Genomic DNA, 19,605 nt, shown 5'->3' on the forward strand with positions numbered 1-19,605 from the left:
ACGCGGAAGGAGCCTAACCAGGCCGCAAAGGCTGTAGGGAGGCTGGGCTATAGGTCCGTGGGCCGGAGAGGAGCGGGCTGAAACCGAGGAAGCTGTGGCTTAGCCCTGAATGGAGCCGTCTGAAGTGCAGCTCTCAGAACCCCAGTGTCTTCTCAGAAGTTTTGGGGAGATGAACTGGGTCGGGGGCTCCAGGTGAGTCGTGCTGCTGGAGCTTGAGACTGTAGCCTTGCTTCCCTGGACGTGCATTCCCGTCATGGCGCCTCTTTCCTAGGCCTCGGAGGGGAGGGCACAGCCTTGCCTGGGGGCAACTTGCTAGGAGAGGTCTTTTAATCTTCCCCAAGCCGGGGGACCCTAGCGCCATGTCTCTGCTCTTAAACCGAAAGCAGCTCAGCTTTTCCCCCACTGTCTTTCCAAAAGCTTCACATGTGGGGCCCGCCGTGGGTGAGGTTCTCTGCTCTCCCTCCCCCGCCTCCCGGGTCCTCCTCCTCTAATGAGACCTCTGAGCAGCTGAGCCCTCTTCTCGCCCCTGCTTCTCCCTTTTTGAAGGGATTTCTTTGCGTCAGTATATCGTCTTTGCACAAATTTGTAAGGCGTTATGGAAGAGGCCATTCCCTGCTGCCCTTAAATCCATTGGTGGGGGCTCGTATCCACCATAAATCCAATTTAGTTTGTTTTTGCAAGGGAGGGAAAGTGAAGCGTTTTTTGCTTTAACTTACAAGAGAATTTGCAATTTGTTTTGTATTTAGAATTGATCACATAAAGGAGGATGAGTTGACAATTTAGCTTTATGTAACCTGTTCATTGCTGTTGACCTTCAAGTCCACTAGGATGGAAATCATGTGGGCCTGTAATTTCGTTTGATCAAATTCCCTGACGAAAAGAATTGTTTTGATTGAAACATTAAGCCGTTAAATACAATTTTTGTCACAAGTAGACCCAGGACAGTGATGATATGGTTAGAATATAACACATTTAAATTATTAGGAATTTTATAAGAGGAAAGACAGCTTTTGTGTTCAAGTATTGTAACGATGTCTGATAATTTTAGCAATAGCATTTATCCTGTTGAAGATATGTTAGCATCGTATTTTAGAAGTTTATCTGATTTATTCCTAGCTAATGTTCTAGCATCATGCTTCCACTTTGGAGAAAAGTGAAAACTCACTTACAAACGTCACACAATTTAGTTGATACATGATTATAATTTGATGCTTTTGAATTCTTTAAAATGTGAATATTAAATGAGATAGAAAATCATCTTACAAACGCTTAAGCAGTATTAAAATATAGGTGCTATTATTATTCTGTCATATAACTTCTGGTTATTCAGGGAGTAGTATTTTGGTTGCTAGTGGGAGGATGCAAAAGCAATGTACTGCAGGAAACGTGTAGTCTAGGATTGTGTTTCTCAAAATGAGGTAGTGCTGCACCTGGAGATATTAGGTACCGGGGGTTAAGAAACCACAGAAGAAACGTGACACATCTCCCTGGAGCATCAGTTTTATTCACAGATCGGAGGAAAATATATTTTTTAATTTAAGTAAACATGGATATGTTATAGAGTAAAAGGCAAAACTTGTGTGAAGTTGTAAGAGAAAATATGGAATTTTAAATAAATTTTCTTGGGGAGGTTGGGCTCGTTAGGGTCAAACTCCAGATTGGTAATGAAAAAATGAGTGTCTCCACTTTGTACTATCCCAGCAAACAAAGGTAGACAAGATTAGTTGATCATGGCGCTCTGACCATGAGGCCGTAAGGGCCTCAGAATCTGAGACAGTGCTTAGTAATCACTAGCAGTTGATTGGAGCTGCTATAGAGTAGAAGTTTTAATCCTTGTCTCAGACCATCCTTGAGTACTTGTTTATTTCCCTCTGTTGTAGGATTAGTTTTTGTTTGAAAATTTTGAGAACTGTTAGGAACTTAAAATACAGACGAGTAACTAGAGAACATTTACAAAGCTCTCTCAGAGCTGCTCCATCAGAGAATTCGGCATTAATTAATTCAACAAATACGTTTTTACTTGCCTCCCTGTTTAGGGCATTGTCAAGCTGTATAGTGGGATTCAAAAGAGAAAAAGATAAAACTTTGGACCACAAAAAGAATTTATGGTAGAATGGTGAGATTTGAATTAGGTGAATGATTTTAAGACTAGATAGTTAAATGGTACTTAATATATAACAAGTGCTGTTCTAAGAACTTTTTGTATATTAGCTCATTTACTCTTAAGAAGAACCCTATGAGGTATGTACAAATGTTATCCTCATTTTACTGATAGGGAAACTGAGGCACTGTTAATGTTAAGTGGCTTGCCCAAGGTCACCCAGCTAATCAATGACAGTTATTTGAGAACCATATGCTTAATGGCTATGCTGTGCTATGCAGTGTAGAAATACGAGTATTGTGAAAGTGGCACATGTAGAGGGCTATGGATATTTAGAGAACAGAGAAATTACCTTAAACCTTGAAGGATAACAGTGTTGCACAGAACAAGCGCTACAGAGAAACAATGAAACACAGGTTCTTAAAAGCTGAAAAGGAAGTGAGATAAATAATTATCAAATTGGAGACCTAGTTTTTACCAAGGCTTCTTAGAAGAGATGGGTTGGGAGGGCAGTATTAAAGAACCTGAAAGGATTATTTGGCAGACAGTAGATTGGTCTGCATTAAGACAGGAAAACACTTGCAAAGAGGCTTTGTACCTTTTTTCCAAGGAAATGAATGAAGCAGGCTACAGCAAGTTTATATTTTGGTTGTAGCAACCTGATTGTATACACTAAATCAAACCAGGGTATTCTTGTTGTGTATTATAGGGACCTGATATACAGTTTAATTGCGGAATCATTTGATAGGAGCGTCTTTACAATTGCAAAGGTCTTTGCAAGTTTTCTTGGCATAAAAGAAACTTGGCATTTAACTTTTTGCTGCTCTTCTGTTTGGGGAGTCTACCAGTCACATGTAAGATTTTTTTTTGTGAGGGAAGGGACTGGTGGCTAGGGAAGAAATAAGCTTTCCTTATTTTGATTTTTAAATTACTTGGTTTGGCTTTAGTGTTATGCTTTGTGGACGTCTTTGAAGATATAACATTTCATTTCAAACAAAGTCTCATTTAGGGTAAAGAGATTTGGTCTAAGCTGAAACTAATTGACATATCTATGATAGCAGTTCCCAGTCTACTTCCCTGAAACTTGCTAATCAGCCATAATGTCAGATTTTCCAATTTAATGGGTTCTTTCTTTTTTTCCTAAAATTATATTCTTTTTTTGACTTAAAATGCCCCTCCCATTTTAAGTCCTTTCTTTTTTTCTCCCCCTGCTTTTTCTTCCCAAATCCCCCCAGTACATATTTTAGTTGGGGCATGTGGGACGCCACCTCAGTGTGACCTGATGAGCGGTGCCATGTCCACGCCCGGGATCTGAACCAGTGAAACGCTGGGCCACCTAAGCAGAGGACGCGAACTTAACCACTCGGCCACGGGGCTGGTCCCAAGTCCTTTCTTGACAAAATTAAAAATATGAATCATTTGTCAGTCTTACCAATTAAATAATTTTTTTTTTTTTAGTTGTCTGGGAATCATTGACCTAGAACTCTAATCTTTGTTTTGTACTTTTACATCAGCACTGAGACCCTGTGTTTTCCTAGTCACATTGAGTTGTAAATTTGAAAGAGGACAGGTATAAGCACTGATCTTTTTAATTTGGAAAAGATTCTCTTTTATTTTCAGTATTTGGTGATTGACGACTTGTTTCACCAAATTCATAGCCACCTCAGACATGAAGGTGGTAGTAAGAGAAGAGAGAAAGGAGAAGATAAAGATGTGACCAGTCTTTGGGCCTCGATATGCTATTCAGAATGGGATCAACTATAGATCTGAAATACAGCACTATACATTCAGTGTAAGAAGACTTTTTGTTTTAATTGGAGGAGGTTTATTTCTATAACTTAGATTGAAGAATGCAACCCGTGTCATAAGAAGGCACAGATAAAATCCTGTTTGAATTTAGGTGAAGGAGAGGTTTGCATTTGTAAATGTAGGCCTAGAATATTCACCTGTGCAAAGTATTTAGTGCGTGCTATGTACCAGGCACTGTGCCAGGTCAGAGTATAAAGTAACTGAAATTTAGTCTCTTTCTGAGAGATTTATAGCTTATTGGGGGGGGGGGGGAATATGACATTCCATAAAGTTTGAAAATGTTGAAAGATCAGGGGCCAGAATATATGATTTAAAAAAAACAGTGTGAACAATAGTAGAACATAGGAAAGTTTTAGCTGAGAGTTTGGCAAATCAGAAACAAGGCTAAAGGAAAGTTTGATGGAGAAAAAGAATAAAATAAATGTTATGTAAATAGTTGGAGATAAGATTACTTATTTAAATACTTAAAAATGTGTATATGTGTCTGCGTGATGGTGAGGTTGAAAACCAGACTGAGAAGTTGAAATTTGATCTGTTGGATATTGAGGAGTCATTCAAATTCAGAAGTACCACAGTGAAAGTAGTATTCTATGACTGTTTGTTTGTGGTGCTAGTGGTGTGTAGTTTGGAATATAGTGGTGAAAGACTCCAAGACAGTGATACCAGTTAGGATTCTTCTGGGGAAAAATAATGAATACTATTTTTCCATTTTCTTGTATGACTATATATTTTCCAGATCAAATCAAAACCAGTCCTAGGGCTGGCGCGGTGGCCGAGTGGTTAAGTTCGTGCGCTCTGCTTCGGCGGCCCGGGGTTTCGCCAGTTCGAATCCTGGGCGCGGACATAGCACTGCTCATCAGACTATGCTGAGGTGGTGTCCCACATGCCACAGCTGGAAGGACCCACAACTAAAAATACACAACGATGTACTGGGGGTCTTTGGGAGAAAAAGGAAAAATAAAATCTTTAAAAGCAAAACAACCCCCCAAAAAGCAAGCAAAAACACCAGTCCTATGTGAATTTGGGTTAATTATTAAACCTCTCTGTATAGGAGCAGATCAGGTTGTGAGGGACCTTCATAATGGAAAAAAGAATACAAAATTGTGACTACAAAATTAGGTATAGGGCTTGGAAGGGGAATATGCAGATGAAGGGCTCTGAACTTAAGTTTAATTAGCTTTACAATAAATTCTCTTTACTGTGAATTAGCCTCTGTCCCTGCATCTCTTTCTTCATCTGTTAAATGGGGATAACACTTAAATGTACGGTGAACATCATCCCAGTTTGCCTAGGACAGTCATGGTTTATGCCTGTGATCCTAGTGGCACGCCCAGTTTAGCATTTGTTTTCGGAGTTTTTGTTTTTTAATTAAATATAAGCTACCATTAATGGTTCCGTTAAAATGAACCCAGATAGATTCAGTGAACATCCTTTTTTTTATTTTAACCTCTGCCATGGTCTGTATTAGTGCATGAGCAACGTGTGCGGTGAAGAACGTTCTCACTTTAACATGTGGTTAAATCTGAAGACATCCAATGATGACCCAGGCCTGGCACTTTCCAGATAGAAAGTAACTAACAGCTTCTTTTAAAGATAGCATGAAGGGCACTTGCTGATAAAGTGTGCTGAGACATGAGTGGCTGGGTACAACTAACTTGCTGGATGGGATGGGAGAAGTATTTAATGCTGCTGTCTCTGCTAGCCACTTGTACCAGCTAGTTGTAACATTGCATTCTAAGGTCTGAGAGATTTGTATAGCCGCCATGCCTGGGAGTGGGGTCAATAGGAAACATGGAAAATTTTAGATTAGGTGTAAGTGAAATATTTGCTAGGAATAGAGGCTAATCAGTCCTGTCAGAGTGCCTACAAAGAGTAGTAGGAATGTTGTTGCTACAGTGGTTTTGTCAACAACCGTTTCCTTTTTCATAGTGTTTAGTAATGCTTTTGTAACCTTTTGGCAGCAGGGAGCTCAAATAAAGGAAAATTAATGCTTAATGATAAATACTGATGTTTTGTTTTTCATTTGAGTTGATGAATCTATAACTAGTACACAAAATGTTTGCCAGCATTTAGCATCTCTCATGGTCACATGACAATCTGAATGCCCAAATCTGCTGAAAAAGCATCAGGAGTTACTTTCAGATTTGGTAGTTATTTTAAGGAGATTATAGCTGCAGACAATAGTTTGACGCATGTAACTGCAGAACATTAAAGATAAAATTATTTCTGCAATGATAATATAAATAGAAATTTGATGGATCATAGCATCTTGGGTAAAACAGGACTCTTACTAAATTATGTAACCTGTGTAGCCAAGATACACTTGGAATTGGTTGTAGTTCATGTATATTTCACAGTTGTAGTCAAAGAGGCTTGATATTTTACTGAACAAAGCTACAGTTGTCAAAATTTTCATTTTTTTATATGCACAGTTAATGTAACTGAATTACACTGTTTTTGAGACAATACTGATGTTGAATCCAAAAAAGAATACTTTGGCGTGTTGTTATAAGCTTGCTTTCTTTGTTGCCTTTTATTAATTGGATTTCATAAACATTTGACTCTTTGAAGAGTTACTTGATAAATCAATCTATGTATCCTGCATTGTTATTGAACATTTTTGCAAGCAAGTCCTCTAAATTTTGATGACATTTTATTCAAAAACAGTTGAAAATATTTATTCAAAATATCCCATAAATGGAGTGAAAAACTTCAACTTTAGAAGCTTTTAGTGAATTATAATTGTTGAAATAAAGTTTTTAAGATTTAATTGTGAATAACCTGAAATACACATCTGTGTTGGGCTATCATTCACAATCTAAGATCTCTTCCATTGTATGACCCAGGAGATGGCTGTTCATGTTTATCATTACAGCCTGTAACTATGAAACAATATTTTCCATGTGAAAGTACTATAAGAATTCAATCTCTAAGAACTTATTTTAATTAGGCTCTGTATTCTGAATATTAGGTGGATTTCTGCCTCATCGATTGACACTTTTTTTCTCAATACCATACCTTTTGTAATTCATATTACTCTAAAAACTTTTTCTTGTATTGCAAGAGAAGAATTTATATGAAAGCCATAGCATTCTAATGTATATCATTACTATTCCTGACACATCAGGTGGACCTGCTTTAGTTTTGTGGAAAACCAACCTAAGTACTTTTTCTAGGCTAGTTACTGTCCTGAATCTTAATAAGTCTGCTAGCTAACAATGTTAACATTATGATGTCTTAGGTTAATATTAATTTCACTGTGACACAAGCCATAAAATAATTTTTTCAATTGTTAGTTATTGCTTTATTAATTTTGTTTACATTTTTCACTTTGAATCACACTTAAGATGTTATTACAAGATTGTAACAATCTGGAAACGGTTTCTTTTGCATGGCACCTCGCCACTAAAAAGATAAACTAAGCAGAAAAATAAAAAGCAAAACAAAATAAACAAAAAAGAAAATTCAAGACTAGCTGACAGTTAAGATATGTGACACCCATAGTATTTAATCCCTAATGTAGTTTCAACATCTCCTGCGTACTCCATGTAAAATGTACGTTCGTGTTGTTCTTGATGTTTCCTTGACCACATTACTGCCTGTCTTTTTTTTTTTTAAAGAAAGTATTTCTTTAGCGTTTTCCTTTAAATCTTTGCTTACTAGAAAGAATGGCAAGGGGCAGAATGCCCTGTTATATTTTTGTAGTCAGTATGGTTTTATTTCTTCCTTTCTCTCTCTCTTCTTTCCTTCTCCCCTCCCCTCCCTTCTCTTCTCTTCTTTCCCTTTCTTAACCTCTTTACACTTCTCTATTTTACTTTATTCTTTCTATCTTAATGAAGAATAAGGTAGTGTAATCTATATCCCTGCTTCCCACAATTGATAACTTGTGGAGTGTTCTATGAAGAAGTTATGGCCTTTTGATTTTATTTTCAGTATGTAGCTATAATGGCAACTAATATTGTTCACTTAAACTTTTACTGAAAGAGATGGTTGCAATATATTTCTTTAAAAATCCATTTTCTAGAATAACATAGTAATTACTGTTAAAGAGATGAGCTTCATTCCCACCTCCCCACACCTAAATCTCTGGTAATTTAAATTTCCGGACAAAAATTAGAGAAACTCTTAAAATTGTTTTTTATAAAGTGCATATAAATTTCATGAAGAAACTGATGTTTGAATGGGGTCTTGAAGGTATTGAAAGTTTTCAGTACAAAATATGGTGGGAGGAGTCTCCATATATGGAGAAGAAAAACTATATTTTCATTTGGTCGGGTGTTGGAATACATGAAACGCAGGAATGGAAAACAAAGTTGAAATCTAAGTTGGGGCAGGCAATGGAAGTCACGTCCCTAAGTGATAATCAGAGCTGTGTTTTATTGCTATTACCAATGTAGTAAGAAATATAGGAGAACATTTGCATAAAATCAAGGAGACTCTTTAATGTATAATTATGGTAGCTAGCTACATACTTAATATTGCAGTAGTCAAAGTAGCAAATGACTTCTGAGGATTCACATTTTATATATAGCAAGCTATTTTAATTATCTGCACGTTTTTCTTTTTCTCAGATATAAAATTCCATCTAGTTTACCCCATTATTTGGGGATATATTCATTTGTTCTCCCGTCTTTTCTATCTTATTTTTTTCTACCTTTATTGAGGTATAATGGACAAATAAAATTGTAAGATATTTAAAGTATACCATGTGATGGTTTCATATATGCATACATTGTGAAAGTTAATTAACACATCCATCACCTCAGATATTTCTCTTTTTTGGTGAGAACATTTAAGTTCTACTCTCTTAACAGATTTCAATTATACAATACAATGTTATTTTGTATTAACAAATGGTATGGTTACCATGTTATCCTCAGAACTTATTCATCTTATAACTTAAAGTTTGTATGCTTTTACCAACCTCTCCCTATTTACCTGACCCCCCAGCAACCACTTGTCTGTTCTCTGTTTCTATGATTTTAACTTTTTTTTAGATTCCACATATAAGTGGTACCATGTCCTATTTGTCTCTGTCTGCCTTAATTATCTAATGCCTTCCAGGTTCATCCATGTTATCACAAATGACAGGATTTCTTTCTTTTTTTTGTGAGGAAGATTGGCCCAGAGCTAACATCTGTTGCCAATCTCTCTCTTTTTGCTTGAGAAGATTGTTGCTGAGTTAATATCTGTGCCAGTCTTCTTCTACTTTTTGTGTGGGATGCAGCCACAGCATGGCTTGACACGTGGTGCTAGGTCTGTGCCTGGGATCTGAACCTGTGAACCCCGGGCTCCCAAAGTACAGCATGCGAACTTGACCACTATGCTGCTGGGCTGGCCCAGGATTTCTTTCTTTTAAAAGGGTGAATGATATTCCATGGTGTATATATATACCAAATTTTCTTGATCCATTCATCCATTGATGTACTCTTAATCTGCTTCATACCTTGGTTGTTGTGAATAAGGCTCCTATGAACATGGGAGTACAGATATCTGTTTGAGATGTTGATTTCTCTTTGGATATATACCCAGAATTGGTGCTGCTCGATCAAATGGTAGTTCTTTTAATTTCTTGAAGAACCTCCATGCTGTTTTCCATAATGGCTGCACCAATTTATATTCCCACCAATAGTGCACAAGGGTTCCCTTTTCTCCACATCCTAATATTTGTTCTCTCTTTTCTTTTTGATGCATGTCATCCTAAAGGACATGAGGTGATAAATCATTGTGGTTTTGATTTGCATTTCCCTGAGCGTTAGTGATATTGAGCACCTTTTCCTGTACCTGTTGATCATTTGCATGTCTCTTTTGAAAAATGCCTATTTACGTCCTTTGCCCATTTTTTAACTAGGTTATTTGTTTTTTGCTGTTGAGTAGTATGAGTTCCTCATATTGTGGATATTAAACTCTTATCAGATATAAGATTTGCAAATATTTTCTCCAATTCCATAGGTTCCCTTTTCATTTTGTTGATGGTTTCCTTTGCTGTGCAGAAGCTTTGTAGTTTGATGTAGTCCCACTTTTTAATTTTTGCTTTTGGTGTCAAATCCAAAAAATCATTGCCGAAACCAATTTCAAGGAGCTTACCCCCTGTGTTTGCTTCTAGGAATTTTATGGTTTCAGGTCTTATATTCAAGTCTTTAATCCATTTAGAGTTGATGTTTGTGTACAGTGTAAGATAACGGTTACAGTTTCATTCTTTTGCATGTGACTGTCTAGTTTTCCCAACACTATTTATTGAAGAAACGGTCCTTTCCCCACTGTGTATTCTTGGTTCCTTTGTGATAAATTGAATGACCATATATTTCTGGCTTATTTCTGGATATTCTATTCCGTTGGTCTGTCTGGCTGTTTCTATGCCAATACCATACAGTTTGATTACTGTCACTTTGTAATATAGTTTGAAATCAGGAAGTATGATGCCTCCAGCTTTCTTCTTTCTCAATTATGCCTTGGCTCTTTGGGATCTTTTGTGGTTCCATACAAATAATAGGGTTGTCTGTTTTATTTTTGTGAAAAATGCCACTAGAATTTTGATAGGGATTGCATTAAATCTGATATGTCATTTGATTTCTGGGCTTTCAATTCTGTTCCATTGATCTGTAGGTCTGTTTTTTCACCAGTACCATCCTGTTTTGATTACTATAGCTTTGTAGTATATTTTGAAATCAGGGATTGTGATGCCTCCAGCTTTATTCTTTTTTCTCAGTATTGCTTTAGCTGTTTGGGGTCTTTTGTTGCCCCATATGAATTTTAGGATTCTTTGTTCTATTTCTGTGAAGAATGTCATTGGGATTCTGATTGGGATTGTATTGAATCTGCAGATTGCTTTAGGGAGTATGGACATTTTAACTGTATTTATTCTTCCGATCCATGTGCACGGAATATCTTTCCATTTCTTTATGTCTTTATCAATTTCTTTCAATAAAGCCTTAATAGTTTTCATTGTATAGGTCTTTCACCTTCTTGGTTAAATTTATTCCTAGAAATTTTATTCTTTTTGTTGTGATTGCAAATAGTATTGTATTCTTGAGTTCTCTTTCTCTTAGTTTGTAATTAGAGTACAGAAATGCAAATGATTTTTGCAAGTTCATTTTGTACCCTGCCATTTTTCTGTTATTGTTGATTATTTCTAATAGCTTTCCAATGGATTCTTTAGGGTTTTCTATATATAAAATCATGTCATTTGCAAACAGTGAGCATTTCACTTCTTCATTACCTATTTGGATACCCTTTACTTCTTTTTCTTGCCTAATTGCTCTGGCTATACCTCCAGTACTATTTTGAATACGAGTGGTGAGGGTGCGCACCCTTGTCCTGTTTCTGTTCTCAGAGGGATGGCTTTTAGTTTTTCCCCGTTGAGTATGATGTTGGCTTGGGTTTGTCATATATGGCCTGTATTATGTTGAGATACTTTCCTTCTATACCCATTTTATTGAGAGTTTTCATCATAAATGGATGTTAGATCTTGTGAAATGCTTTCTCTGCATCTGAGATGATCACGTTTTTTATTCCTCATTTTGTTAATTTGGTGTATCGCATTGATCGATTTGTGGATGTTGAACCATCCCTGTGTCCCTGGTATAAATCCCACTTGATCATGGTGTATGGTCCTTTTAAGATTTTGCTGTATTCGGTTTGCCAGTATTTTGTTGAGGAGTTTTGTATCTCTGTTCATCAGCAAAATTGGCCCGTAATTTTCTTTTTTTGTGTTATCCTTGTCTGGCTTTGGTATCAGCTTGATGTTGGCCTTGTAGAATGACTTACGAAGTATGCAGTCTTTTTCAATTTTTTGAAATAGTTTGAGAAGGATAGGTATTAAATCTTTGAATGTTTGGTGGAATTCTTAAGAGAAGCCACCTGGTCCTGGACTTTTATTTTTTGGGAGGATTTTGATTACTGTTTCAATCTCTTTACTTGTGATTGGTCTTTTTAATTCTCTATATCTTCTTGATTCAGCTTTGGCAGATTGTATGAGTCTAAGAATTTATCCATTTCTTCTGGATTTTGCAATTTGTTGGCATATAGTTTTCATAGTATTCTCTTATGATCCTTTGTATTTCTGTGGTATCGGTTAATTTCTCCTCTTTCATTTCTAATTTTATTTGAGCCTCCTCTCTTTTTTCCTTAGTGAGTCTGGCTAAGGGTTTGTCAATTTTATCTTCTCAAGGAACCAGCACTTGGTCGTTGATCCTTTCTACCATTTTTGTGGCTTCAATTTCATTTATTTTTGCTCTAATTGTTATTATTTCCCTCCTTCTGCTAACTTTGGGTTTTGTTTGTTCTTCTTTTTCTATTTCTGTTACGTGCAGTTTAAAAGTGCTTACTTGAGATTTTTCTTGTTTTTTAAGGTGAGCCTGTGTTGCTATGATTTTCCCTCCTAGGACCACTTTTGCTGCGTCCCATGAGTTGGTGTGGTATAATGTATTTTCATTTTCATTTGTCTCCAGATATCTTTTGATTTCTCCTGTAATTTCTTCAATGATCCATTGGTTGTGCAGTACTATGTTGTTTAGCCTCCACATATCTGTCACTTTCGTAGCTTTTTTCTTGTAGTTGGTTTCTAGTTTCATAGCATTATGGTCACAAAAGATGCTTGATATGATTTCAGTCTTCTTAAATTTATTAAGGCTTGCCTTCTTTCCCAACATATGGTCTATCTTTGAGAATGTTCCATGTGCACTTGAGAAGAATGTGTATTCTGCTGTTTTTATATATGTTCTATTAAGTCCATCTGGTCTAGTTTTTCATTTAATTCCATTATTTCCTTGTTGACTTTCTGTCTAGATGATCTATCCATTGATCTAAGTGGGGTTTAGGTCCCCTACTATTATTATGTAGTAGTTCACTTCTCCTTTTAGGTTTGTTAATAGTTACTTTATGTACTTTGGTGCTCCTATGTTGGTTGCATCCAAATGTGTATTTCTTATTGTAAATTACAATATCACAATGATCAATCTGTTGTTCAAAGTGGGGTTTTGAAGTCCCCTGCTATTGTTTATTGCTGCCTATTTCTCCTTTTAGTTCTGTTTATATTTGCTTTATATATTTAGGTGCTCCAATGTTGGGTGCATAAATATTTACAGTTTTTGTATCCTTTTGATGAATTGACTCCTTTATCATTTTGTAATGGCCTTTGCTGTCTCTTGTTACAGTCTTTGTCTTCAAGTCTATTTTGTCTGAGAATTATGCTACCATAGCTTTTGGTTTCCCTTTGCATGTAATATCTTTTTCCATCCCTTTACTTTCAGTCTGTTTGTGTCCGTAATGCTGAGATGAGTCTCTTGTAGGCAACATATATTTGGGTCATGTTTTTTAATCCTTTCAGCCAAAAAATATTTACATTTAAAGTAATTATTTACATGGATGGACTTACCATGGCCGTTTTGTTGTTTTCTGGTTGTTTTGTAATTCTTCTATTCCTTTCTTCCTCTCTTGTTCTCTTCCTGTGTGATTTGATGATTTTCTCTATGGTATACTTTGATAACTTTCTCTTTGTCTTGTATATCTCCTCTAGCCTTTTACTTTGTGGTTACCATGAGGCTTACTTAAAACATACTTGCCTGCTCACTCCATGTTGAACCCTGAGGGGATAGCTCTGGTGAGTGCTGCATTCCTGTTAAGAATGCTTATTTATTTGCCATAGTCTTGTGGGTCCTGTGGACACAAGCCCATTGGCTTTCAGAGCTAGGTGTTTTGGGAGTCTGTCTGTTTGGTGAGAGTCTTAAAATTTGGAGCACTAGATGTGGAGGTCAAACCCTTTGCTTCTCAGGGAGAAGGTGGAGTTGGGGATTCCCTTCTGACTGTATGGCATTGTGGCAGGGGTGGGGATTATGATGAGAGTGTGTCTCAGCCTTTCCTACCTGTTTCAACGTGGGTATTTTTGCATTTGTCCCGTGTGTACGAGTCGCTAGTCTAGTTTCTGGATCTCTTTCAGAGAGAATGCTCCAAGTGTAGCTGTACATTTGGTGTGTCTGTGGGAAGAGGGGAGCTCAAGATCCTCCTATATCATCATCTTGGTCAACACTTGGGGGAGAAAAAAAAACAATTTTACAGTTTTATTTTAAGTTAGCCTAAGCAAAACTGTTAGAAGCAACTATTAGGACTATATATATATATATATTTTTTTCCACTGACATAGCCAAGTAAAAAGTCACTTGGATTGTCAACTAGTTTAATTTTAATCTGCATCTCTTTAGTGGACATTTGTACTCACTGGCAGCCAAGCATCTGAGCCCCTTATCTATGTGTGGGGGTATTTCCTACCTTATGAGTTTTGGTGATAGGCACAGACCACCTCCCTATGTGGAATCTTGGGGAAAAAACCCAGACATTTGTTTCACTATGCTTTGCAGCTAGCAAATAGGCATGTGACCTAAGCTGAGACTTAGATGCTCTTGTCCTGTACTTTGAATTAGAAGCTAGTAACACAAAGAAGTAGGGACTACAGAGCTTCTATTGTAGTTGGAAGCAGTTGCAAGAGCTGCAGCAGGATTGAATTTTAATGCCAGTGATGCCAGGGGGTGGTGTTCACTGTCCAGGAGTGGAACTGGTGCAGTCAGTGGTGTTTAGTGTTCACCAGTGCTGGCAGTGGTGTTCTTAGGAGGCTAATTATGGCTTGATTTTGACTATGATGCCACAGCTCCCTAGACTTCCTTGTTCTTGCCAGGTGCCAAACGTGCTTCCTCAGCCTTGTTGACATGTTTGTTGGTTACCTGATTTTCTTTTAATAAATTTATTTTCTGTTTAAATTAACCAAAGGAGCTTTCAATTTCTTGTAACTTAAGAATCCTAACTGATGCAGTTTTCTTTTCTAGTGCAGGTAATTGAGAGTGACTATATTTGGTAAAACATTTAGACATATAGTACTATTTAGTAGCATTGGTTGCCTTAATAATAATTTAAAATGTTCTTTTTATGAAATTGCCTTTGACTTATACGTTAGGATCTTTTTTCACTTTCACTGTGGTCTAGTATTAGTAGGCTAATCTAGCAATTGGTCTTGAAATCCTAATTAATTTTTCCTTAGGCACATAGGAATAGGGATTATGGAGTACATAGAATTTGGTGAGAGCCATAAGAGCGTCCTGGATAATGGAAAATCAGCCTGGAGTAAAATCACTTGATTTATACATATATGAAGACTGTGTTTAGGCTTTGGCTAGTCCCTAATTCTATTGATCTTTATAATGTGGGAACTTCTTATAGAATTGATTTTTCTTCCTACTGTCTCTGTAATCTGGATTGTTTAATACTGCTGGCTCTGTCATACTTCTTATATTTCAGGACTTTGAAAAGTCACTTTGCTTTCTCTTTTTTTGAGGAAGATTAGCTCTGAGCTAACTGCTGCCAGTCCTCTTCTTTTTGCTGAGGAAGACTGGCCCTGAGTTAACATCCGTGCCCATCTTCCTCTACTTTATATGTGGTACACCCACCACAGCATGGCTTGCCAAGCAGTGCCATGTCAGCACCCAGGACCCAAACTGGCGAACCCTGGGCCACCAAAGAGGGTAATACTTTTCAAATGCATGTATGTTTATTTTATTTTGTTTTGTTTTAAATAATTCATTTTTCCCAACAACAGTATCAACATCTTCCCCAACAAAAACACAGCAGCCAACTTTAGGTCCTATAAGTTAAAGTTAAAAATGTGAAATATAAATACCAGCTGAAGTGCAAAATTCTAACAAGTATGATTAAATTAACAAGACATGTTTCTGTTGTGTGCTGTGCAGATACCCACAATACTACTACTGTCCATACAAGACTCACAAAGCTAGTCAAGAGACTATGATTATGGCACTTCTCAGCTTGAATCTAAACACCACAGGCAAGGAACACACAATTTACCAGCTACTCAGAAATGATTCAGAAGTGATTGTATTATCGTGAAAAGAAGACTATACTGTGAATCCTTCTGTTTTCACTGATTTTAATAGGTGCAATATTTTTATATTTTCGTATCTGAAATCCAGAAGTACCTTATAATTGCTGTTGAACAGGTGCTAGTGGTGAGTAGTCATGCTCGTGCCAATACACAGGCACATAGGATAGGTTTCAACAGCTTGGAAGAAAATCCTGGAACCATCGTAAACCAATTTGTACTGGCCCTATTGTATCAATAACGACATGTCAAGGTCATCTTGCAGGGGCAATGACCAAGAACTGCAAAACATGCAGCTGGAATGTGCTCAGAAGATGGAAACCTTGCCCTCAGATGACCTCAAGCCACAGGGAACCACAAATTCCCTGACTATGGAACTCAGTGTGAGAAGAAAGTGGTGAGGGGAACCTAATAAGAAGCAAAGGGTCCCTTGATTTGTAGCACACTGGACTTATAAGAGTGTTACACTCCCACCCTCCAATCAGATTCCAACAAGCTAGTGTTATGCATAATTACTCCTACTCCCAACTCCTTAAAAGTCTGTCCCAGCTTCAGCTCAGGGAGACAGATTTGAGCCTTGCCTCCTATCTCCTTGCTGGTTGACGTTGCAATAAAGCTCTTTCTTCTCTCAAAAGCCAGTGCCCTTGTATTGGCTTCTATGCATATCAGGCAACAAGCTCTTGCTCAGTAACAATCTCAGCCACAATAGTGGAGCATACTTAAGAATTGCTGTGGTACTAATACTCTTGGCGGCAAGGAAAACAATACTGGGTGGAAAAACATAGGCACAGACAATACTGAATGGAAAAATGATTCAGAATAATAGGATTCTGGGGGCTGGCCTGGTGGTTAAGTTCACACACTCTTCTTCAGCTGCCCAGGGTTCACAGGTTCAGATCCTGGGCATAGACCTACACACCACTCATCAAGCCATGCTGTGGCAGCATCCCATACACAAAATGGAAGAAGATTGGCACAGATATTAGCTCAGGGTCAATCTTCCTCACCACAAAAAGAATAGGATTCTGAACACGAAAAGTTTAGCAATGCCTTAACCATTTTATTTTCCTTTTTACATGAGTACGAGAGTCATATCTCATTTTAAAATGTATGATTAAAAGTAGGTCTAAATAAGTCTAAAAGGGATCTATTAATAATGTGAAATAAAAGGTCAAAACAAGAAAGTATTACGTCATAATTCAGTTGGCAGTGTTTTTTCTTTATTGGTAACACAGAAAACAATGGTGCATCTTGTCACTCCACAGTGCCTTAGAATCTACAGAATGCTTCATGTTGTTTATACTTATTTGGGGAAATGTAAAATGAAAAATTCTAAAATAAATCCTCTCTAATACCTCTTCTTGTTCTGTAGTTCTGTGCTTTTCTGTGTTGGAGCCTGGATCTCAGAGCTGATGAAGGACAGTGTCCAGGGACTCAGGTCCACTTTTTAAGGGCCATGATTCCACTTTGCTGCCCAAGGTAAGGAAATAATTTTGAACCTTCAGATCCAAGCTGACTAAACTAAGACCATACTATGCATACAGAATAAATAAGGTAAGTACCTGAAAAACAGACTTAGAGGCAACAAGAGCCTAGAGCACAGGAAAGAATGTTCTGGAGCATCTTAGTGATTCTCTCATTTTCCTCTCCAGCTAGGGTTATGGGACTACGTTTTTCTCTCTTTCCCCAGGAGTTTCATTCATAGGGCAAACACCATGCTGCTCTGGGAAGGAGTTTGTTTGCCTCAATCCTTGAAATGTCCAGAATTCGTTCCAATTAACCCAGTGAGGGGTCTTAAGGGATCCTGAAGTCCTAAGCCAGGGAACCTGATGAAATTACAGGAGTGCGAGTGGGAACTCTCCTGAGCTCAGATTGCTCCAGGTATAGAGCTCCTTTAAGATTTCCAGAGGAACCAGCAAGTAAGCAGGACTATTTTCAAAGCTATTTATATAGATAATCAGAAAGCATAAAGTAGGTATCTTAGGGGAAGACCAGGTGAATTGGATCTTTTAATGTTTCAGGAACAGATGGGCCCTATGACTTCTAGCCCCAAACCATTTCCAATTCAGTCCCACTGTCTGGACTGCCAAGACCTTTCTATGCCTCCTATTGTGACCAGAAACCAGGCAAGGAAAGGGTTACTGAGAATTTGATCCGTAATTAACATGGTCTGTCAAATGTTTTCCAGACAAGGAGAAAAATAAATGAGCAGTTTTTCAGAGGTTGATGTCCCCCTTTTTGCAGACATTGCCATCCTACAATGAAACTTACACAATTGCTGCAAGACTCCTACAAATTACTCCAGCTCTAAGTGACCAAAAGTTACCATGGACCCATTATGTAATGACATGTTCCTTGAATTCAGTATGTAATGGCATGTTCCATTGAACTTGCTATGTCATGGTACCCTGACTTTGTTATGTAAATGGTGCCTTGAACTCATTATGTAATGATCTGTACCTGTGCCCTGATTGAGCCCAGTTGTTACACAGTTGTAACATATCCTGTGCACTCTGATGTACAAAGTCTCCACCAGCACTAAGCTCGGAGAGACACTGTTTGGGGAGCTACCCCCAGTGTTCTCCATTGCTTGAGCAAGCAATAAACCTTTTTCTCCACCCACTTCATCCTTGGTAGTGTTTTTAGCTCCACACTCGCCAAGAGGCGAACCCAGTGAGTTTGGTTACACTATGAGCTGCAGAGGATCCATCAATGTAAAAGCGATGCCTTCAGATGTGTTCCCCTATTCTCCAAGGAGCTCATCCAGGAGGATACACATTATGTAAGGATGTAAGGGGCAGAGGACACTTCAATGATAACCTCCCCCTCATCTCCACAAAGAGGTTCTGTAAAAATCATTAGCAGTTCTGCCCTATCTGATTCTCTGCATCAGCTTCTCTCCAAATGGAAAAGTGACCCTGTGCTCTTTTATTTCCTCTCCCTGAATGTTTTGCATCTATTAAACCAAAGCAAGGAAGCACAAACTCAAAGATGGAAGGTCCAAAGTCGGAAAGGGCAGGTGAGCTGATCAATGGGAGCGTCTTCACATCCGGCACAGAAATTCTTCTTTCCTAACAAATTCCACTGTTCAACTTGTTTCAAACTCCAGAATGAGTAACTGCATACGTTAAAAAGTGCATTTATATCCAGAGGGGAGTGTTTGTATATATGTTTTAGTTAATAAATAAAAAAGTATCCTGACCTCTGAGAGTCACTCAATAAATCACGTCTATTATTTACATTTATCATCATTATCCTTAACTTTTCCACATATCCTTTATTAGGGAACAGTTTGTTCTGCTACACTATTGCTGCTATGAGTCTTTCTTTCACGACAAAACAGACTCCTGAGTCTTTTTTATTCACATTTTCTCAATTACTATTAAAAAGTTAATTTTAAATTTCTCAGTATTTGAGGTTTTATTTTTTGTGTATATAAGTTGACTCAGTATTAATTATAAATTTTATTGTCTTATAATCACAAAATTGACCTATAAATTTTCCTTCTTTCCATTTATTTGCATTTTTATCAGGCCAAGTAAATTATAATTTTAAAATAAGTTTTCAAGGTAAACTTGACTGTTAATATTTAAGGTGTAGCATCACTTATGTTTTTAAAATAAATTTTAGTGTTCACATATTCTAGATTCATACTTATTTTTGGTCATTTTGCTCATAAAAATGAATAAAATCTTATTATATTTCTATTGAATCATTTTAAAATACGAGTCTACCATGTCGAGACTCATGAAAGAAAGCCAAACAAATATTCAGGGGAAAAATAATATCATTTAAATATTTTCATTATTAG

At 37.3% G+C, this 19,605-nt stretch overlaps 1 long non-coding RNA gene across 1 annotated transcript; it reads left to right on the plus strand.

Moving 5' to 3' along the window:
* The first annotated feature begins 33 nt into the window (after nucleotides 1-33).
* On the plus strand, nucleotides 34-18,995 carry LOC138922115 (uncharacterized). The gene is made up of 3 exons (XR_011435194.1): nucleotides 34-192; nucleotides 17,167-17,273; nucleotides 18,765-18,995. It is a non-coding gene; the product is annotated as an uncharacterized lncRNA (long non-coding RNA).
* The last annotated feature ends 610 nt before the right edge of the window (nucleotides 18,996-19,605 follow it).

The sequence above is a fragment of the Equus caballus genome, unplaced genomic scaffold (assembly GCF_041296265.1).
Source record: "Equus caballus isolate H_3958 breed thoroughbred unplaced genomic scaffold, TB-T2T haplotype2-0000451, whole genome shotgun sequence".
NCBI lineage: Eukaryota > Metazoa > Chordata > Mammalia > Perissodactyla > Equidae > Equus > Equus caballus.